We start from the raw sequence: 19,247 nt of genomic DNA, 5'->3' as shown, positions 1-19,247 counted from the left end.
TGTACCTCATGATATTCTGCTTACGAAGATCAAAATTTTTGGAATTGGCGGGAAATTGCTGTCACTGATATATTCATACCTCAACAACAGAAAGCAATGCGTTATGATTGAAGACTATAGCTCAACCCTAAAAGAAGTCACCAGTGGAGTTCCGCAAGGTTCAATTCTGGGACCGCTGCTGTTCTTACTTTTCATAAACGATCTACCTGAAACCATGAATGACACAGACAGTTTTGGGTACGCAGATGACTTTAAGGTCATTCTACTAAATCAAACTTCCCTTGACACTGCAACTCTGAAAATAGAGAAATGGCTACATGAAAACAAAATGCAACCCAACATCAAAAAATCAACGCTCCTCGGCATCAAAGGTGATTTAAAAGCTAGTCTCCTGAACAAAAATCTTTCCTCAGTAAACTCACAGCGTGACCTAGGACTGATTGTGTCCAACAAGCTCACATGGAACGAAAATTGCTCTCGTCGGACATCCAAAGCAATTAGTGCTCTCTTCCAGATTAAACGAAGTCTGACTATGAAAAGCAGTGTGAACACCAGGCTTAACGCATATACTGGGTATGTAGTACCCATAGTAACATACGCATCCCAAGCATGGACTCCTAGCAGATCGAAAATGGAACAACTCGAACGAGTTCAAAAGTTAGCAACAAAATGGATTTTTGGAACAAGCAAAACTTATACTGTGTAACATTCGCCCGGAAGATACATATCGACGGAAAATAAAACTAAGTCCTAAGACGACTGGCCAACGTCTAAACAGAGTTTTACATGCTTTTCATCGTCTCTACCAAGCCAGTACGTTCGGTGGTCTTTCTAACATCGGGTCGACAAAAACGTTACTGCTTTCGGCTTTGGTCAAAACACTCAAATTAACTTAATTACATGCATAAATAGTCAGCTCATGGCTGGGTCTCAGTATCCCCAGACCACGAGGTCACTCCTAAAAACAGGGCTACTACTTATTAAATTACTATTGTTTTTGTTCAGTAGATAAAAATCATCATCTCCATCGAAGATGGATCAACCCTTTCCCCCAACTCCTAGCTTCTCATCCTTATCAAAATGAATCTAGTTGTTAATTAAATTCAAATCAGGACATGACAAGACGCTAAAAGTCTATATAAAAGAATAAAAGTCTCAGTTCCGAAACCCTTCCGGATTCTTGAATCCACTGAATCAAGCTCGTTAATCTTGATTTCTTCTTAATCCGGAAGGCTGTCCTCCACCCTTCACCGTTTTCCGCAACGGCCTTGCAACTATTGTAGCGACACAATAGTTGCAACTCGGAACCTTCTCTGCTATTCCTGCAATCTGCTGTTGTTTTTTTGGATCACTTTTTGTACTTATCGTCCGCGCAACTAATGTTGTTCTGTTTTTCTTAGTTCTTTTTGCTAAAATGGCCGTTTCTGACGTTTCTCAGAAATGTTACGTAATCATTTCGAAAATTTAAAAATTAGCAATTCCCGAATCCTTTAACATTCAAATAACGTTCTTAATTCTTAATAATCACCGATCCGGAAGGCTCGCTGCTAAAAATTCGAATTCTGCAGAGATTGAATTTCGGCCATTCTGGTCGAATTCACATGCTCCCCGGACAGTCCGGTCAATGTCCTCATTGAATCACGCAATGTTCGTAAAATAGATACAGTGTCATCGAACAGAATTTACAAAATGCACGAAATTACCTTTATCCACGTCACATCGACTCACTACAGAACACAAATGGCATCATACTACATCACTATAGCCTTCAAATTCTTTCATTAATCTGCACCTTGAGGATATGACTTAAAATAAAACATATTTTCTGACTTTCAATGTCAATGTCCTGATTAAAACTTTTTCTCTTAGATTTAAAAGGTGCTGGCTTGCAGGACAGTCCTGCCAACCAACAAGCTAAAATTTTCCTACTATGCTTTTCCCTTCGGAAATCTTGCTTGTTATTGTCCTGAATACTAAAACTAAGAAACTCTGTGGTTAGCAAGAACAATGAAACAATCTCCCTCTTCGAGAGATTACTCAAGCCTTCCATGTCACCACGAAGTGATCAGTTCTCCTAGCTGATTAAAAACAGTCATGCAGGCTGGAATATTTAAATATACTCCTTCACTTGAGCCTTTCTAAATAAATAGTAAGTGAGTGTCTCTAAAGCCACTCGACTAAAATCAAAATGCAAATTTATAAATGCAACAATTTCAAAACTCAACTAAATGTTTCAGTTTTCAATTACAACTTGGTTGCTTGGTTTCTCACTTGAGTTTTTTTCACACACATAAAACAATTCTGAGTTTTAACTTTTTCTTCATTACTCCTTTGTTTTCTTCTTTTTCCGTCGTTTAGAAGTTCTAAAACTTCTAAATTTTTCTAATTTTCGTCTCTTTTCCATGCTCCATTTCTTCTTCCTGTGATACTGACTCTGCACTCTCAGTCTCCGTATCTTGTAACACGTCGTTAGCTATCCTGACGCTGCTGGAAGCCGTCCTCCAACACTTCTGCTCTTCTACCCTCTGTTTGCAGCAAGGTAGGGGATCCACGTTAGATTCTCTGTTCCTGCAAAAGCTGTTGTGGAGACACAACGTCACGTTTCTCTACAAATCTTCCTTTAACATCTCTGCCTTCTCCTTTCCACTACGTTCACTCGTCCTGGAAATTCTTTTCACAGCGATGGTCACTGCATTCCGATGAGTCACGAGAGTTCCCTTGAAAGCTCCTGCTCCAATGTCCAGCTGATATTCACTGTACACCCTGCCGTGCTTCGACATATGCTTTTTTGCATACTCGTACAACCATGCAGTCATGTTAGCTCTGAACCATGGCATCAATCGTTTTCTTGCCCATATCTTCTTCACTTCCATCGGAATGTTTAGAATTTTGCACATTGTCTCAAAAAGATCTAAATCTTTTAGACAATCTAACTTCCGCAACTGTTCTCTTGTCGGTGCCTCCTGTCTGTTATTTTCTCTCACATGAGCTTCCAGCCATCGTATTGCCATCATAACTCCCACTATCACTATTGTTACGGGCTGTGATGAATCTGGTAAACCCATGGAGAGCAGCTCTCCAGAGTCCCAGATCAACATCAAATTACTACGCTTGGGATACCACCAGGTCTGCAGCAAGCAGTGGCAAGGAAACTCGTCATGCGTCAACATGATGCTCCTCCAATTACGTTTTCCCGAAGCTTCCAGCAATGGTTCTACTTCCATCATCACTCGGTGGACTTCATCATTCTCATCTACTGCATTGTAATCTGTGACAGTTGATCCTCTCTGTTTCTGTCTCTCGAAGTCACTGAAGTTCCCGCTCACGTATCCCATGAACTTCTTTCCTAATATTGACTCCAATTCTTCTTTGGTTATCTCTGGAACCGCTGAGAACATCTTACATAGCAACTCGTATGACTTCTCGGACATTCTCGCCAGTCTCACACACTTCGGCACTGAGAAGGCTTGATCCACAATCGTTCTTGTACTCTTCACGTCCACAGCTACGAAATGCACAGGGTATCTGCTCTTGCACATTGGAGCCAATGTCGAACCCACCAAATATCGTGCTCCTGATGGTCTACAATAAGTCTCACTGTGTCTAATGTTCATTTCCGTCTCGATTGCTTCCCTCCATTTTCCTATGTTTTTCTGCTCAGTCTGCAGAACTCCTGGGAATACTTCTACACTGATGGCTGTGACCATCTCATGTTTCTGTTCTAGATTCAATAGTGACTCTAAAGAACCAAACATGCTGTAGAATCCTAGTGCAGTCACTAGATTCACATCGGTTCCTCCATGGCAATCTGCTATCAGTTCCGTTTCTGTTCTTGCTTTCATCACTACGTTTCCAAACATTACTGTCAATTGCTTGTGTTGTTTTTCCAGGGTCTTCACACAGTCCAGACCTCCACAAACGTGACCCTCCAGTCCACAGACTTCCGCCAGACAGCTACCAGGTTTGACCCAGTCTTCTGGTCCCCAGCCAGGCAACTCCACTTTATCTTCTCCGTTGCTCTTAGAGGCCGTTATCATCACATTATATATGATGTTGAGGTCACGCAGGTTACAGTCTGCGTTCAGTTCCCTCTGTACGTCTTGTGTCGCCCGTAATATTGAGTCAGCGTTGGGACTAGGACACCATGATGGCCTCATCAATTCCCACACTGCCATCAAGCTCGTTCTCAGTAATTCATCTGAGAATCCCAACCCAAACTCCACTCTTTTGTCGGATTTTGGTACTGAAGGTGCAGTCACCTCTTCTTCCAAGACCACTTTGATTTCTTCGCAGCCGAAGGGTGCTAGGAAATTTCTCGTCTGCAATATTCCTCCCACTTTCATCTCCTTTTTCACACTGGTCAGGATTAATGAGGCTTCAGGCAATTCGGTCCTGCCTCTCATCCTCATCGGAGCTAAGCCTAATCCCTTCCATTCCTCATCAAATCTTCCAGGCTTGGGAGTCGCGGCGTTGCTTATTCGCCTTCTTGTCGCTTGATCTGTGTATGCAAATCGTGTGTACTGTAACACGGCGGCATTTCTCCCTACAAAGTATGGATCCATCGTTCCCACGAAATTCCTTACCCTCCTTTCATTGGCTTCGAAAGCTCCCACTCTAGGAGTCTGTACCACGGAGACTGCTCCGAGCAACATCCTTCTTATCAGAAGGAATTCAGGGATTGCCTCCGGCAGCTTCTTGTAATCGCCCCAGTCCTTCGTCTCTTCTCTCACTTTGCGATATGCTGCAGTGAGACGAGGCACTCTGGTTATTTCACCATTCGTTCTATCATAGGGTCTCAGATTCCAAAGCTTTGGAAACACTTCGATGTGTCGTCTTTCTACTTCTCCCATGCGATCGCAGAAGTGATCGTCAAAATTGATGACTGTCATCTCTGGCTCCGATTTTTTCGCAAATAACAGATATTCACTCATGAGCTCCCGCAATGTGTGCGGCTCACACCGGTTCAGTGTACTACCGTCCACTGCCGATATGAGGTTCAGGTGCAGCACCGACCTCCTATATGCTTCCACCTTAACGTCAGGGAACGCAAACGTGACTGCTGGTCCATAGATCACTGTCACGAACTCCGTGACTCCTCTGATCAACGCCAAGGGATCGGTTCTCATAGCCAAGCTCAGATCGGTTAACAGCGGCATGCCTCCAACATGTCGTCTAACATCTTCCTCTCTTTCAATCGTCTCGTCTTCTCCCGTTCCAAAGCGATTTTGTTGTAAGAGATACTGGATAAGAGTGTGTCTCAGGTCTCTTATCTTGTTCCACGAGTCCGTGGATTTCTTCATATCCAAGTTCCTCACTCTCTCTCTCATCTGCTCTGGACAACGTGCCAGTTTCATCAGTCCTCCCAAGTTTCCGTGGGTAATTGCAATCAATGCCCGTCTAGCCGCATGTTCTGGATTCCATCGGTTAGCAGTATCGCCGGTCCTTTCACAAAACTTTCTGCTCCGAATGTCACGAACAAGGCTATTAGTTCCACTATCGATACTTCCACTACTGCTTGGAGGAATTCTTTTATCAAGTAGTGCGAGACTTTCGGGTAAACTTTTGGCAAGAAGGACGCGGTCCATCCGGCTCCCAACCCTTCCAGCATGCTGTCTGTCCTTTCAAAGCCCTCCTGTCCCTTCACTTTCCGGGTCCAGAAGGTTTCCAGAGTAATCTGACACATTCTGTTCACAAATTCAGCGGTCTTTTCTCCAGCATTTTCCGCCAGGTTCACCTCCTTCAACAAGTAGGTATGTATCTTTGTGATCATCACGGGGCCTTGCTCAAAAGCACCTGCACCCAATGCCGCTACTCTAGGGTTCAGGTGTAGCCACTGGTTGGCTTCCGGCTTGGTTCTCAGAACCATTGCCTCCAAGTGAGCTCTCGTCTCTAGTGAAATTTTCCTTCTTGTGTCTTCACCTGCCACTTCCATTGCTCGGTACCATAAGTCGTTGGACATTGCCGCGATCACTCGATGGTCGTCGTCTGTTCCCGGTTTAAGTTTGAGTTGTCGACTGAAATTGGACAGTTCCAACCCCAGCACCTCGTCCAACACTAACATGTGTAGCGCATGGTCCTTGAATCCTCTCATCGCGTTTGAGATATCTGACCACACTGCAGGCAGTTCAGCCTTTAGGGGCCTTAGGTTATCCATCTCTATCATGCGATTCGGGGCTGATATGATCACATCATATTTCCCTTCCGAAAGTAAGGCCACAATCGCATACACAAATTTCAGTCCATCCTGGAGATGTGCATATCCCGGAGACAACGCGAATACTACTCTCAGTGTCACTTTATTGAATGACCCCTCCTTCGTCGCGTCCACCACTTCACCCATCGACTCAAGGATATCTTTTATCGCTGGCCATACAGCGTTTTCTGCTGTTGTAGGATCTCTGAGTGTGCTCAGAAAACCTCTACTGTGTAGATGGTCATTGATGCCAGCAAACACAATCGTAATTGGGTTCATGTCCGTCTGCCTTTGCACCCCTATAGCCAAAGATATCGACTGCAGTAAGTCCAAGTCGACCGCTGCCAACATTATGACGTCCGGCCAAAACAAAGACTTGGAGGTGTACACGAACTCTGAATTCGCTACTACCATAATCTTGGCCTTCCTCATCTCTGCTTTGTCATAGGCGGCGAAGATGGTCTCATCTTTCTTTATCGCTGTCAATCTGCCATATCTTTGGGCATCACCATCTTGGTTCACTAGTTTTGGGTATACTCTTTCCTTCACATGACCAGGGGGTGTCGTTAGCTGCCTGAATATCTTCACGTGTTGTCCAATCGGCGCTCTCGTCGTCAGGAATCTTCCTGGTCTCTCTTCACGATTCCCCCTCCTCATGTTTCAGCCTCACATCTTGCAATGGTCTCGCATTCACTGGTCCCATCGTGTTGTTAGAGGGCAGTCCCTCCAAGTCAGCAAATCTCAAGGCCGTCGTGGAGCTGAAATTTATGCTAGCGGCTATCAACCAGTCTACGCCGGTTATCGAGTACAATCTGCTGACGGATAGCGTCGCTCCATTCAGCATCCTCCTCGCATCTTCGATGAAGCTTACTCTCTGAAGATTCAGCTTCATTAGCTCGTCTTTGTATATATGCCAGGGAGACGGTATGGGTCTTGACCACATCAACGAGCCTCTGCTCGGACGTCTCTCCTCTCGACTGTTACTTGTCGTCTCCGATCTAGTGTCTGATCTAGACGTGCCGGCTGTCTCTTCGATTGGTTTGACAGGTCCTATTCTTCTCCTAGGATGGATGGTTCTCCTCATCGGTGCCTCTCCCAATCAATCCTGTACGTCGGTCCGTTGACCTGGTTCGCTGGAGCTTTGTTGCTTGTAGTTCGTGACGGCCGGGACCGTACCCAAACGTGTTTCCAAGCTGGGAGGCACAAAGGTAGTAATCACCGCGTCACTCACTGTTCCTTCTTCCTTCAGCACTCCTGTGTCAAAGAGTTCTGCCTCCAGCTCGTCCAACCGCTCTTGGAACGCTCGATTCAACCAAGCTTGTCCTTCGATACTGTCGAAGTGAATGCCGTCCGTGGTCAGTCTGGCCTGATCCATAGCTCTCAACTCATGTTCGATGTCCATGAGGATCATTCTTCCGGCGTTTCGACTTGCGAGGTTCCTCAAGGTGTTATTCCACCTGACGAATCCCTCGTGTTTCCTTCTTCCTGATGCTGTCAGGCTTCTCGTATTCATTGGCACAGTGCAAACGGTCAGTACTGCCAGAGGGTCGTAAACAAACACACCATCATTGACTCCCATAGTGCTTCCTGCTCATCTGAACCTCTGGAAATGTCATTCGTCCCAACTAAAATCATCACATTGGGAATCCTCCCTGGATTCATCAGTTCCACCATCCGATATAATTGGGCTATCGTCGCGCCTCCAAAGGCCATCACCGTGGTGACCCACGAGGTCCTCAAATTCGACAGCACTCTGACCAAGCTGTCTCCCAGTATCAGATGAGATGTCCCGAGTGGTGGTTGCTGCAGGTTTACATCCGGACTCCAAGTAGCTCGGTTGAAGCAGGCCCTCGGATCTGTCTCCGGAACTCCCGTGAAATTATATTTCAATTGGTTATTCTTTTGCACGTCTATTATGCGAGACACTTTCTTCGCTGGCATCTTCCGTACTTTCCTCTCTGGGATTCTCGAGCTCCCCATGAGTGGTGTCACGTCACTTATCCCCTGTCTGATCACGGTCTGGGAGAGTCGCACCCGTGTCGTCAATCGTTCCTTAGGGTGCAGTCACCCCGGAACCTGGCGCATTCTTGTTAGCGACCAGTCAAAGCTGTCTCTATCAGCTTCCTCACTGTCTGTTCCACGACGGGGTCACCCAAGGTGTCACTAGGATCCGGGATCGTTACTCGATTTGTCTCTACTGGGAGTCGTGTCTCCGTTGTTTGACTCATTTCTCGAGGCGTCAAGAGCTCCATCGGGGACTGCCCACGAGGAATATCCCTTGCAGGTATCACTTTCTCCACGGCCGTTGTCAACGCCATCTGCTCCGATCGCTCTTTATAGTCCTGCCTCAAGCGCTCAATCTCTTGACCTTGCTTTTTGTTGCAATCTTCAAACAATTTTTCCCACATGTCCCGATCTTCCTCCATCTGGAGCATACTTTTGGTCATCTCGTCCAGCTCCTTCTTCGTACTTTTCAGTTCGTCGTTCATCTCATCCAGATCTTGCATGGTTTGTTTCGTCTGAACTTTCTGTGCTACTTTCGCCCTTTTTGATGGCACAGCTGCTCTCAGTGGTGAACCTGACGAGGTCGCCTCGCTGTTCATCTCCCGCTGCATTCTCGTCAACCCAGGTTTGGGCTTGGAGGGCATAGGCATCTCACCTGGTTGGTAGGTCCTAGAACTGCCCAATCCAGGCTCATTCGCCAAGTCACTCCCTGAGAGAGCCCCGTTTCTCCACCTCATCACTCTCATGTTCGGGCGGTCTAGTACTCCTCTTTCTCCATATGCTGCCATCAACAGGACTTCCGTGGGGCGGTCCCCACGGTTGTCGTGCCCCAAGATGTTGATCAGGGCGGTCAGCAACATGACTACCTCTGGGTCCTCCAGAGCGAAGTCTCGATCGATCAGCCGACGATAGATCGCATCTATCATCGGTCCTACATATGCCTCTGCCAGGTCCATCAATTCATCCAAGTTGAAGTTATCCATTCTATTCTTTCAAGTTTGATTCGGTTTTTATTCCAAGATTTTGACTCAAGTGAGTAATTAAATGATCAATCAGGATCTAGAAAAGAAGTCACAAATATCACACTTGTCAGTTTCACCTTAACATATATCATTAAAATTTGCTTAAAAACAGTTCAGATAAAAAGATATTTATCCTAAAAGTTTATTAAAATCAATTGGTCTCTAAAATTTTGGAATTCGACCTAAGATTGGACAGTCCAAACTTTGGATCTATTCCTAAGATCGTCATTCAGTTGTTCATGGTCACTAACCCCTACTTACCCATGATCTTAATAACCTAACACATAATAACCTAACATAACATAACATAACATAACATAACATAACACATCTTTCATACAACTTAGTCTTTGGCCTAACGCTCTCTCGCACATCACTCAGCCTATACTTAAGTAATATTTCTTATGTAGATATACTTGTATGTTCGTATCAGAGAATATCACGTGTACAAGCGCGTACAATTCCCGAGGATGCAGTCTTCCTCTGTTTGGATCGTACACTGGAAGCGAGAGCTCCTTCACGTCCATTTCCACAAGGAAGTCCCTCAGCCTCGTCAAGGACAAGACTAGGTTCTCTGGGTCCACGTGCGGCTTCTCCGTCGCCCTCGTCACCAAGAAGTATAAGTATTTTCCCGGTATCTGCGACGACGCCGGAGGTAAGGCTGCTACGCCCCCTATCCCTGGTCTTTGCTTCCAAAGGAATTCCACGTTTTTGTATTCTTTCTTAAAATCTGCCGCTAACGCTGTCCTAAAACTCATGTCTGCTGTGATTGCTATCGCACATGTTCTGTTTGTGAGTATGAAATCACTGTCTGTTAGTATTATGTTACTTGAATATTCATTTGGTAAGTTAAAATATGACTCAACTACCCTGCCTATGTCACGTTTCTTAGGTTCCTCGCCTGTCTCTGCTTCTAAGTCTCCTGTTTCTCTCGCTATTCTCAATTTTTTTATCATCAAGTTTTCAGTGTGGGTAAGTCCTACCCCCACTCCCCGGACAAAAATATCCATCGACGTCCCCGTCGATCGCATACCGGGTATCAAGTCGAGGTTAGAAGCTGGAATGAGTAGTCCTCCTTCCTGGGCAGCCCAGGAAGGATCATCTCGTTCGGTCTTGATGTATTTCATGCTTTCACGATCCACGTCTTGAATCGTGACGCTGGTCTCCTCAGGATCCGAGGTCGTTTCATTCAGCAACTCTAAGACACGCAGGTTCGTCAAGTCTTGTTCGTATGACTGCTGTTGCTCGTCGTCGAATTCTACCTCGGGTTTTGACCAGTCGTCAACCCACTCATCGTCGTGATCATCGACTATGTCAATGTCTTGTGACACAGTTATTTCCTCTAGACCCACTACTTCCTCCACTATCTTCTTCAGATCTATCCTATCCACTACGAAGTCGTCACCGTAAGGATTGTATTTCTTTCCTGGTCTCTTCCCGTCCTTCTGACGAGTCTGTATCGTGAACGGAAGATCCGGTTCCAAGTTCTTGGGAACCTCTATCTTCGGGATCCTGCCAATCTTCCTCTGCGTAGGGTAAGGTTTCATCGTCCGCTTCGATCTGTTCGTTTGGATCCAGGTCCAGCGGTGTATCCGTACCTTCATCTACGACTTCGTTTCCATCGTTCTTCTCCCTGGTGCCTTTTTCATTGACCTCACAAGCAGGATCCATCATTAGATAATCCCCTTCTTCCATGTCTGCAGGTATACACCAGTCTTCTGTCGATGGATTGTGTGGCTTTATGTTCTCGTAGTGGGCGGCTCGGCCAGTACTCAGTCTATAAAAGCGTCCCTCCTGGTGCACCTCTGTAATCATGAAGGGTCCCCTCCACTTTTTTAGGAGCTTTTTTGTCCCTTTCGGTGGTATAACGTTCTGAAATACCCATACGTAGTCTCCCACCGAGTAAGCCTTTGCATCAGCTGCTTTCTTGTCGAATCTTTTCCTCTGCCTTGCCTGTGCCTGCTGAGTATTTCGTCTACACAAATCGTTCAACTCCTGTTGGCGTCTGATCACATCCCTCACGTAGACCTGTGGGGACGTTTTCTTTCCCTCATACTCTGGGTAGAAGAAGGTTAATGGTAATGACTTTTCGTGTCCAGTTAGCATCATGTGTGGACTGACTCAGGTGGTGGAGTGTTGCGTGCTGTTATAAGCTCCCATCACCTGTGGAAGGTATCTGTCCCAATCGGTCATGTACCTGGAACAATATACCCTCAGCATCGACACTTACGTTCGATTCTGCCTTTCCACTAAGCCATTTGTCTGTGGATGGTATGTCGTGGAGTGAGCTTGAGCAACTTGTGAGCGTCTCATAAGCTCTTTCGTAAGCTCTCCTACGAAAGCTGTTCCATTATCCGATTGAAACGTCATCGGACAACCATGTCTCGCTATCCACGTGTTGATCAGGTGGTCGCATGTCTCTTCCGCCGAGGCAGTTATGCAGGGCACGGCCTCTGCATACTTCGTAAAATGATCAATCATAACCAGCACCTGATTATAACCATTGTCTGTCATGCATATCTTTTGGTGATCTATCTGCACCACCTCGTTGAACTCAGACGACTCGATCGATTGTAAAGGAAATCGCAACTTCCTTGGATCCTTGACCTGTTGGCCTGACAGACATGCTGTTAACCATTTCTCGCATGCCTTTTTCATCCCAGGCCACTCAAAGCGCTTCAGGATCCTCTGATATATTATGTCGATCCCCTGATGGCCCATCTGATCATGTGACCTGAATAATAGTTCTGTCTGATAGAGTTGCGGTAACACTATCGCGTTATACTTGTATAGGACTCTGTATTCTTCTCTTCTCTTACGAGCCACAATCCCGTCCTTGTTCAAATATAACCTCCCTTCCTTCTGCATGAAGTAACGTCTCAGGATGCGATAACTATCTTCCTCGAGGTCCCCTTTATCCGGCGAACCATTCTCGATCCACCTTTTCAGGTTGCTTGTCATGCGATCATTTCTCTGCGCCCTTAGAAGATCCGAGAGTCGGTATCTCGCCTTTAAGTACGTCTTCATGACCCTCATCTGACTATTCAGCTCGTTGGGCTGGTGTTTGTCTTCTTCCATCTTAACGCACCAAATCTTCGCCAACAGCTGTGTTTCTTATTTAAACGGCTGAAGATCAGTCCTGACTACCTCTTTCTGCGGCAACAGGCTCATCGAACGTTTCGATACCGCTATCGTCTCCAAGTCATCCGCTGCGTTGTCAAAGACTCTTTCGCTTGGTATTAGGTAGCGATCACTGTCAGGATCCTGGTACACCTCTCTGTCCAGGTCCCTTGCCCGAGTTTCCACTAGTAGCGTGTATATTGCTAGTTCTGACAGTTCTGATCCTGAACTCGAGTTCCTGTCTGAATAAGTGTCCATTCCTGAGTTTCGGAAATCATCATCCGTCGAAGAGGTTGTGCTGGATACTGCACATTCCTCCAGATCATGTCTGTGCCTTCTTCGCATCCATCTGAACTCCCCGGACAAAACTCTGTTCTCTAGGTCCTGTTTCTCATCAGGAACTTTCTCGTCTATCTCAGACTCCCCGGACAAATTTTCTTGTCCCAGGTGTTGATATGGTGATCGCTGGTTCTTTTCATCATTCGTCTCCCCGGACAAATAGTCTTGCAGCAGATTTTGTTCTACCTTCTTACCTTCCTCATCCTGGTCCACGAAGATGACGGTTTTCTTTCGCTTGCTGCTCCCCTGTTCTTTCTGTCCGTAAAAAGTACTGGTTAAAATCTCTTGGGGTATTGAGGACACTAGTTGCTGAACTATCGTCCTACAATCCCTCTCGTTCTCTTCGTGCTGTCGTCTGGACGGCATGATCTTCACCTTCTCACTAACTGTTAGCGATGCCACTGCTGCTGTCCACTCGGGGTCATCTCTGGTCACTTCTCTTTCTAACAATCCACCCAGCATCCGCATCACTTGCGGTGTGACTTGCACCGTTTTATCCAATAATGAGAGGCTGTTTATGTTCATGCGAGAGAGTTCTTGCTGGACCAGGTTCGAGCGCAGCAACAGATCCAAGGGGACTGGGTCCTCCTTGGATAGGATCTTTATCTCGGCTGCTTTCTCTACAGGTAACTCAGGGTGCCCTGGAATTGGATGTCCAGACTTATCCAACCATCTCGTTAAGGGAAGCGCTTCATAAGTTTCTTTGTCCAGAAACGAGAATCCCTCCTTTATTTCCGCCTGATTGGCCTACTTCTGCTCCAATCTTTCACAAAACTCAATTTTCTTGCTGAGGCTGTCAGCATTCTGGTGTTTATCACGCATCCTATGTTCGATTTTCATATGGTAGCCATCCAATTTGACTATCCATCTACCAATATAACTCTGATCCATCGAGTAGGTTTTCAACCAGGATAACGCTCTGTTGTCCACGCGTAACTTGAAGGGAGCGCTCCCCAAGTATGCACGGTACTTTTCCACGAAGGTGACTATTGCAAACATTTCTGCTTTTGGTGCGCCATATTTCATCTATGTGTCACTCAAGACCTTGCTGCCGTATGCAATGGGACGGAGAACTGTTCTTCCGTTCCATTCTTGCTCTTGATGCAAGATTCCTGAGATGGCTATCACCGATGCGTCTGTGTCGAGGACATACATGCCCTTTTCTGTAGGCATGCCCAGCACTGGCGCTTCGCACAGTTCCCGCTTTATGTTCTCGAAAGCAACCTGTGCCTCATCGTTCCATTCGAACTTTTTCCCCTTGTTGCGCATCAGCTTCTGCATCGGATACACCTTGTCCGCATATCCTTTTATGAATTCTCGGTAGTAATTGGCAAACCCTAGGTAGCTCAGGAGCTGTGTGTCTGTTCTGGGGGCCTTCCATGTCAACACTGCTTCCACTGCTTCCGGGTCCGGCCTCACACCATGCCTATCCACCATTCTTCCTAGGTACTTAATCGAATCCCTAAGGATTTCACATTTCGATGGTTTGCACTTCAATCCAGCTCTTTTCATGCATCCAAAGACCTCATCGAGCCTATCAATGTGGTCTTCCAGGGTCGGTGTCGCTATGACTACGTCATCCACGTAACACATCACGAGATTCCCGTACTTCTTGGTCACTCTCGTCAAAGCCTGAGCCATCAGTCTTTGAAAAGTGGCCGTTGCATTGCACAAGCCGAAGGGCATCCTCTTCCACTGGTACAATCCCAATTCGCACGCGAATCCGGTTTTCTCTCTGTCATTCTTCCGCAGAGGGACCTGCCAGAAGGCAGAACCTAAGTCCAGTGTGGTGAAGAACTTGGCATCACCAAGCTTAGATAGGCTCTCGTCTATTCGTTGTATCGGGTACGCATCTTTTATCGTTAGCGCGTTCAAGTAACGAAAGTCGCAACAAAATCTAAGCTGCCCCCTTTCTTTTTCGCCATTACTACCCCGCAAGCCCATGGCGATTTCGAGGGTTCTATCATGTCGTATTCAAGCAACATTTCTATTTCCGCTCGGCACGTTTCCGATTTGTGTGGCGTCATTCACCTTGCGCCTTCCCTATGGGGAACGGCGCCCTCTTCTAGTTCGATTTCGTGTTCGACGAAATTACAGCAACCGATATCCGCCTTATGTTTTGAAAATACATCTGCGTTCCGATTTAGGAGGTCCCGCAATTTTTCGAAATCTCCCTCACCTATTTTCCCTTTTAAATGTTCTATCTCTGGCAAAACCGGTTTGTCAGATTTTAGTTCATATGACGAGGGGCGTTCCGGAAAATTCGAGCAGCTTGATAAGCCGTCGTCCGTTTCGGATTTCATTGAAAACAATTTATGAATAGATTTTAATTCATTAATCCTCTTTAAAATTTTATCTTTATTTGCAAGATAGGGACAGTCTTTCACGCTATATTTCTTCAAGTTTTGTGTCTCCTCATAGTCGGTCCTCATCGGCAAAGCGTAGCCAAGCTTCTTTCCACGCTGGGTTGAAACCGTGGTGTCCAGTGTGTTCAACAACACACTGACACACAGTCCGTTTCGCGTTACCGAGAAGCTCCGGCCTAAAATCACCGAACTCCGATTATTTGGATTCGGTACTAAGCAAACCTGTTTACTATCACTTAAAGAATTCAAATTTCTCATTCTAAAAATTGCCACCACAGCTTGTCCTGGTTGTTATTTTACTTTTCTATCCAAAAAAATTGGTACCTTGTTTTCGTCTGTTATTATCCTATTAACTGGTCTCTTAACATACTTTCGGTCCGGATTTCTAATCCGTATCAGACCGTTGTTCAAGTCAATCATCACGTCAAAATTCCTGACAAAATCTCTGCCCAAGATGAATTGGTCGGCGTCGTCCAGATTCTCTACCACCAGGAAGCTCATCCAAAGATCCCGTCCTCCCATGTGGAGGACCGTTATTGGTGTTCTTCCGGCCACGTAGATAGCTCCTCGATTGGCGGCGGCCAATCGGAGATTCGTCGGAATTAGATCTTCCCGCGTGAAGCCCATTCTTTCCCAAGTTTTTATCGGCATCACACTCACTACCGCTCCTGTGTCCAGAAGCCCTGTGACTCCGAGTTTTGTTCCGTTGATGTCGAGCAGATGTGCAGTCACATCTGCTTCATACCCATTGTGTACTGCGTCTTGTTCCATCATGGCGTCATGGCCTATCCTGCGGACTTTGAGTTCCTCTTCTCCCAAATAGATCTGCCCCATTTGGTCATCATCTGTTGTTACATAAGTCCTGGTGTAGATACTGATTCCATCCACGTTCAGCATTACTTGATACGGCCCATAGACCTCTAGGTAGCGTCCATGAAGTTTCTTCATGCGAGGGCCACCCGTCGTTAGTAGTGCTCGCACAGCTCTCGACTCGGTGCGTGGCTCCACCTGCCTCAGATAATCTGCATATGCGTCCAAATGCATCAAAGTGAACTCGGATGGTTCACTCAGATTTCTGATCACCTGATGTCCAGCCACTGAGATTATCGACTGTATCTTGCTTCCTTGCGGCACCATGCCGAACCTCTGACCGGAGATCACATTAAGCTTCATGCTCAAACTGCTTGGTGCTTTAGTTTCCTCGAACTCCGTTGCTTCGAAGGTATTCAGTTGCTCCTGAAATTTTTCATTCTCCAGTTCAAGTTTCACTTTTTGTTCGATCTCTTTCGTCACTAGTTCCTGCTGCACTCTATTTAGAGCATCCCTCGCGGCTGCCTTATAATCGATCTTGAAGTCATCAGCCGCAGTTGCTGGTTCCGGCTCACGTGTCTCCTCTATTACCGCTTGCATTTTCTTTGCCGCTAGCTCCTGAGGTTTATCCTTTCTGCGTGCCTCTGCTTCACTCAAAAGTCGAGCCTTGCTGGCTTTCACTCCTGATAAAGCTTCTTCATGTCTTGGATGCTTGATGTCTGCCGCTGCATCCCAGAATTGCGAACAATCTGATTTAAAATGACCTTCCAAGTTGCAAAAGAAACACCTCGGGCCGAATTTCGCAATTACTCCTCTCATGAAATCCTCATGGTCCAATTCTTACGCGTCTTCGTCCTCGAGGCTAAAACCTATTGCTTTCATGCCTTGTTTGTAAGCTGGACATGCTGACACATGATGGTCCGTTGAACTGCAATTAGCACAAGAGCGTCTCTTGTCCATATCATCCCTCGGTTTGTACCAATTGTTCCCTTGGTTTGCTGGTCCGTTGTTAAAATTGCCATAATTGTTCTTGTAATATCCAGATCTCGAAGGAGGTTTCAACAAAAGCTACTCTTTTGATTTGAGCCTCAACTCCTCCGGTGTTGGCGCATTAGTTGATAGTGGTGTGTAATGCGTTGCTAGCATCGTACGAAGTTCATCATTTTTCACACCATCGATGAATTTTGAGGCTACGGCCAGGTTCATCCTTCGGTTTGACTCATCCGGTTGGCTGCGTCTTCTCAGCATTTCCAAATCATCGAGAAACTTGCCTATCGTTTCATCTTCTCGTTGCCTCCGTTTCTCGAAGCGCATCATCGCCTGGTGCCCCTGCACCCCTGATCCGAAACGGTTTAACAAGATTTCGAAGATCATCTCAGCAGTGTCACGTTGATATTGCTTCTTGGCCATGACACAGTTCAGGGCTGTCCCTTCTAAGTTGCTGGTGAGCGCGCTGCAATCCTGTCTCTCCGACAAGTCCTCTTCCTCGAAATGCAGCTTCATTACCTCTATCCAGGTATCAATACAGCCATCAGATTCGTCTTTGTAGCATCTTGGTTTCTTAAAGACTCTTCTGGTCTTCTCACTGCGTTCATTGGTTCTGGATAACCTTGTCAGGAATGTCTCCAAAGACCTGTTTAGGGGTTCAAATGCTGTGGCCATTGCCGTAGCATCCCTTGAGTGTCCCGCCTGAGTGTCCTCACACCTCGTCAAAGGCTCTGTATGCGGTGCATCCCTGCAATCCGAATCGCCGTGAGTGTTTCCCTCTTGGCCCACATGACTCCTCCTCGGGCTTGCATGCCCCCTGTTGCCGGAATCACTTCTCCCAGTCGCATGTGTGCCTTGCGTTGGTCGTTCGTTAGAGGTTTGTCTGTTCCCCGTTGAACTTGCTCTACTGTTCGGGCCCCATGTTCCATTACCCCTTGTGGCATAGCCTGATGAACTGCCCCTGCCTCTAGTGGATCCATAGGTCTTCCTCTTTTGATGTTTATTGAATTTCACTCTGGGTTCCCTGCTGGGACCCCCCGAGTTCGGTTCTCCTTCTTTTGGTCCACTCTTGCTGCTTAGTAGCCCGTCCAACCTATCCATGATAGCCTGCGTTCGCCTCTCCATCATCGCGTCTATCTTTGTGTCAAGAGTCCCAAGAGACTGCTCTTGCTGAATTCTTAACTTCTCCATGTCGTCTCTTAAGCGTAACTCTCGCTGTTCCGCTTCTCTTGTCATTCGCGACAAGTTCTTCGCCATATGCTCGTCCGTTCTTTCTTTTAAGCGTTTTTCGCTCCTGCCAACTTCTTGTCTATTGCGGTTTATTTCTTCCCGCAGACTTTCTCTTTCAATGTGAACTGCTCTTTCTAGTTCACACATCCTTATTGACATCTGTTCAATTTGCTCTCCTAAACTTTCCACTATGTTGTTTAAGGCTTCTTCAAGTGCCGCCCCGTTATCCACGAGTGGCGTCACTAGTGGCGGTGTAACCCTGTCGGTCCCAGGTAGCTTCGTGCTGGTGGAGATCCGGGCCTTGACTCTCTGCCTCGACGTCTTTTCATTATCCCCTCCAGGATTCGCCAATGCGTTGCCTAAGCCCTCTGTCTCTACTCTCTCCAGTTTGTGGCTCTGAATTTGTCATAATCGCGAAGTCTTTTGACTGGCCCGGTGTGTTTGCCTCTTTGCTTATCGTTGTCACTACACCAAATTTGTCCATGGTTCCAGTCTCTCTTCCGACGTATGCCTCATTCTCCTGGATCGAACTATTGAGGCTGACTTGAGATCCAAAATCAGCTTGATCTTCATCATCCTCTTCTTCTTTCTGGGATTCACATTCATTGCCTGTACCCACTCCCATGGTGAATGGAAAGATGTTTCCAAAAGTAATCTTCACTCTTTCTGAAAACGATGAGGATGTTGCCTGTTTCTCCGTCACGCCTGCCATCATGGTGTTGTCTGTGGGAGATTTTCTAGTTGCCACAATTTCAGTAGAGATGTCGGACAGTTCCGACATCCCCTCTCGGTCCAGTATTCCGGTAGAAGTGGCAAAGTATTGGCCTTGCTCTACCGGGGTAGATTCACTCGCCAGCCTTCTGTTTCCTCTCCCCTCCGGTCCATGAATTTCCTGGTTCTCTTCTATGGCCTGGTCCGGATGGAACTCCACTTCTAGCATTCTTTCTTCGCTCTTCTGAGGACTTTTGACTCCTGGTCTCAACCATTCTGCCTGAAACCGTCTCCCCATTGTCGGTCCGGGTTCGTGTGATCCTTTCCACAAAAGGGTCGGTCATTGCTCTTCTCTGTTTCTCAGGTATGAATTTCCTTGAATTATCACCTAGTTTAGGTATCCTTGAATTGTCTAGACTCATATTGAATTTACCACTTCTTACTGCCTATACACTCAATTTGATT

At 46.4% G+C, this 19,247-nt stretch overlaps 1 protein-coding gene across 1 annotated transcript in view; it reads left to right on the top strand.

The window, feature by feature from the left end:
• Positions 1-975: 975 nt before the first annotated feature.
• LOC134850899 (structural maintenance of chromosomes protein 4-like) overlaps positions 976-19,247 on the top strand; it is a 208,051-nt gene continuing 189,779 nt past the window's right edge. The window contains exon 1 of the mRNA XM_063866676.1: positions 976-986. The gene's annotated coding sequence lies outside the window, so the exon portion shown is untranslated. The remainder of the gene's footprint in view (positions 987-19,247) is intronic.

This window comes from Symsagittifera roscoffensis, chromosome 7, assembly GCF_963678635.1.
Source record: "Symsagittifera roscoffensis chromosome 7, txSymRosc1.1, whole genome shotgun sequence".
NCBI lineage: Eukaryota > Metazoa > Xenacoelomorpha > Acoela > Convolutidae > Symsagittifera > Symsagittifera roscoffensis.
This window is presented reverse-complemented; position numbering and strand designations above follow the sequence as displayed.